Genomic DNA, 3,947 nt, shown 5'->3' on the forward strand with positions numbered 1-3,947 from the left:
AAACAAAGTTACTGGGTTAATCTTTTTCATGTTTCCTTGGTTGGTAGATGCACCGGAGACCTGATTATAGCACTTAAAACCTGGAAAAGTCATATTTTCATGATATGTCACCTTTAAAGACAACCAGTTCGAAGGAAGAATAATTAGCTTTTTGGGTTAAAAGAATTTCTTAATATGAAATTTGAATGGTATGACAATTAGAGATTAGACTGTACAGAAATTGATCTACATGCTAATACACACTATATTCACACAAACACATAATGCTGATGTTGTTTATTTGAGAATAAAGCATAACAATAATAATAATTTGAATGGTTTGATGTGATATGAGCTAATTTAGATTAAATCACCATTGGTAGCGTGATTTATTGTAAGGCTTTTTTCCTCAGTTGGTCAGAACAAACGTGGCAGACTTGTTACTTACTTGTTCAGATGACAATATCTGGTGAAAATGCTTATTTGAGTCATATATTCCAAGACGTAGGCTAGAATCTGTGAGACACATACTCTTCAGAACATTAGATTCATCCGCGCTGGAGCCGTGCCGACTCACAACCCACGCAAGGAAGATAATTCCGCAGACAGCTGCAATTGCAAGTTTTCAAACAGAGATGGCAACAAAGAGGCAAAACTTACGGACTGCAGCTTTAATATTACAGTCACCTCTGCAGATAACCTTATAAACATTTAATCGATCATTTTACAGTTTTATTCATCACTTATCCCTATTAAATATTAAGTCTAGGGTGTACTAATTTCTGCAAATCCTTCATTTAAACAAAATTGGCTAATTTTATAGTTATTAATGACAAATATTTATCTGTTTTATTGAGTATGCTTTATGTTCAGTACATTTAAAACTTGCCATTTTTCCATGAATTGCATTAGTGATCAGGTGTATTCAGGGGGGTTTATGTTATGCACTCTATATTATGGCTTCATGGGGCTTATTGATTTCAGATATACAGTATCTCTGTTCTTATTCTTAATGGTTAATTGCTGTTTTTTTTGTAACAATGAATACATAATAAAGTGTTAATTCACAGATATGCAAGTTGGCAATAAAAGGTGGGACAGACACCAAAGATGGAGTGTGGAGAATAATAGCAGCAACAATAATGGATTTTCTGGCCAAGAATATAAAAATGAGGGCTGTAAATGGGAAAATCAGCTTTAAAAGCTTGCTGCTAAGGAACGTTGTTCTTGGTAAGTCTGTAGTAAACATAAGCCATGACCACATCTGATTTAACAAATATATTTATTTAATAATGTACAGTAGAAACACTTTTCAGGGGCAATCCTTCCAAATTCCATTAACCCATTATAAGTGTTATTGTAAAACACTAGTTTTACAAGTGTATTGTAATACACTTTTTAAAATGTACATACACTGTTAAAATTTTTCCTGTATTTTTACAGTAAGTTACTGGCAGCACCGTTGCCAGTGGTTTTACTGCATTGTAGCAGTAAATTTAGCAATGTGGTTTTACAGCATTGTACTGTAATGCAACTTTACAGTATGTAGAACAGAATTGTGATACTATACTTCAGAATAACATTACAAATCAAAAGGCAATCCAAACATATTTACAAAAGTATTTTTTATTAAAACATTTCAAAATATGTTAGTATTGTGTTTGCTACCCAGAGTACAGTGCATCAACAATTTAAAGCCATGAAAGCATTTTAAGTGTGCAAGAATATAGTGCAAGAATATAAATGAAACAAACACATGCATCTTGAGGGCTGGATTGGGAATCACTGTCCGAAGAGAGAACTTGATTTATATTAAAACTATCTTAAAAATTAGCAAAAAAACAACAACAAAAAAGCAAAAACAAGAAGTGTCTCACAACCGTCGCACCTAAGTGTAGGGCATGTGGGTGGTGGCAAACAGGCCACTGACTCTCTCTGTGAAGTCCTCCATTTAAACATCAATTTGGACTGAATGAAGTTGTTGACATGCAGGGTTGAGGGTCATCACTCTGCACCACCGTCCTGATCTTCTGCTCACTCCCTGTCTGCCAGTACATTTCTTCCCATCAGTGGTGAAACTGAAACACAGTCATGAAACACACACACAAAGACAAAACCTGTTATCCACATTACTAATAAAGATGAACAGACAGCATGAGGAAAATAGTGAATGAAAATTCCTTAGCATAGATGAAAAATAAATAAATACACTTTAATTAAAAAGTTTACATACACCTTGCAGAATCTGCAAAATGTTAATTATTTGAACAAAATAAGAGGGTTATTGTTTATTTAGTACTGACCTGAATAAGATATTTCACATAAAAGATGTTTACATATTGCATATCATTGCTCTTTTGTTATTTTTGATTGCTTCCATTGTCCTCATTTGTAAGTCGCTTTGGATAAAAGTGTCTGCTAAATGTAAATGTACATATAGTCCAGAAGAGAAAATAATAGTTGAATTTATAAAAAATGACCCTGTTCAAAAGTACACTTGATTCTTAATAGAATGTTGTTACCTGAATGAGCCATTTTTTGTTTGTTTGTTTATTTGTATGTTTTTTGTTTAGTGATAGTTGTTCATGAGTCCCTTTGTCCTGAACAGTTAAACTGCCTGCTGTTCTTCAGAAACATCCTTCAGGTCCCACAAATTCTTTGATATTCCAGCATTTTTGTGTATTTGAACCCTTTCCAACAATGACTGTATGATTTTGAGATCCATCTTTTCACACTGAGGACAACTGAGGGACTCGTATGCAACTATTACAGAAGGTTAAAATGCTCACTGATGCTCCAGAAGGAAAAACCATGCATTAAGGGGGTGAAGACTTTTTGAATTTGAAGATCAGGATCAATTTAACTTATGTTGTCTTCTGGGAAACATGTAAGTATTTTCTGTAGCTTCTGAAGGGCAGTACTAAATGAAAAATATGATATTTAGGCAAAATAAGAAAAATGTACAAATCTTGATTCTGTTCAAAGGTTTTTGTTTTTTTTTCAATCCTAATTGAACTATGGCCTGACTTAGTCTAAGCCCAGTCTATGAAACCAGGCCTATAATTTTAAGTTCTTTTCATTTATTTGTGCAGATCGGCTTTTTTTTTAAAGATGGGGGAAAAAAACAGCGCACCAGACACACGAGTAATTTTCCCCGTATTATTTTCCTCCTCTCGACGCTTCACACTCCAGTCCAGCGGGTGGCGCTAAAACACATACGTTTGTTTGCCAAACACCATTAAACCTCAGAGGAAGAATATTAGTTTCACCGCGCTCTCTGTTGTTTTGTCTCAATTCAGTTTCTGTAAGTAGAAAAATACAGTTTTTGAATCAGGTCAGTAAATACCTGTAATATTCTCATCCAGTCGCGTCTAAATTTTGAAGCAAGCAGGAATATCTGGAGGAGTATCATCTGAACTGAGATCTGCTGCTGTGAAGATGGTGTTTGTTAAAGAGGAGAGTGAGGAGAACACAAGTGAACCAGAAACCTTTAGAATAAAACACGAGGAACCAGAAACCCGGAGAATAAAACACGAGGAACCAGAACCCTGGAGAATAAAACACGAGGAACCAGAAACCCGGAGAATAAAACACGAGGAACCAGAACCCTGGAGAATAAAACACGAGGAACCAGAAACCCGGAGAATAAAACACGAGGAACCAGAACCCTGGAGAATAAAACACGAGGAACCAGAAACCCGGAGAATAAAACAGGAGGAACAAGGAGGTTGGTGTTTGTTGTTCATTCATCTTTAATGACTGTTTGTGCTGCATTAGGCTTACGAAGCTTTAACCCTCTGGGGTCTGGGGTGGTTTTGGGGCTCTGGAGAAGTTTTGATATGCCCTGACATTTGTGAATCTTTAAAAAAAAAAACATTTTAATGTCTAAAGCAGGGGTGCCCAAACTCGGTCCTGGAGGGCCGGTGTCCTGCAGAGGTTAGCTCCAATTTGCCTCAACACACCTGCCT

The 3,947-nt window shown here is 35.8% G+C and overlaps 1 long non-coding RNA gene across 1 annotated transcript in view; it reads left to right on the plus strand.

The window, feature by feature from the left end:
• The first annotated feature begins 3,656 nt into the window (after positions 1-3,656).
• LOC107701878 (uncharacterized) overlaps positions 3,657-3,947 on the plus strand; it is a 15,715-nt gene continuing 15,424 nt past the window's right edge. Inside the window, exon 1 of the long non-coding RNA XR_001635698.1 lies at positions 3,657-3,706. This is a non-coding gene — a long non-coding RNA (uncharacterized LOC107701878). The remainder of the gene's footprint in view (positions 3,707-3,947) is intronic.

Source organism: Sinocyclocheilus anshuiensis, unplaced genomic scaffold, assembly GCF_001515605.1.
Source record: "Sinocyclocheilus anshuiensis isolate Anshui unplaced genomic scaffold, SAMN03320099.WGS_v1.1 scaffold430, whole genome shotgun sequence".
Taxonomy (NCBI): domain Eukaryota; kingdom Metazoa; phylum Chordata; class Actinopteri; order Cypriniformes; family Cyprinidae; genus Sinocyclocheilus; species Sinocyclocheilus anshuiensis.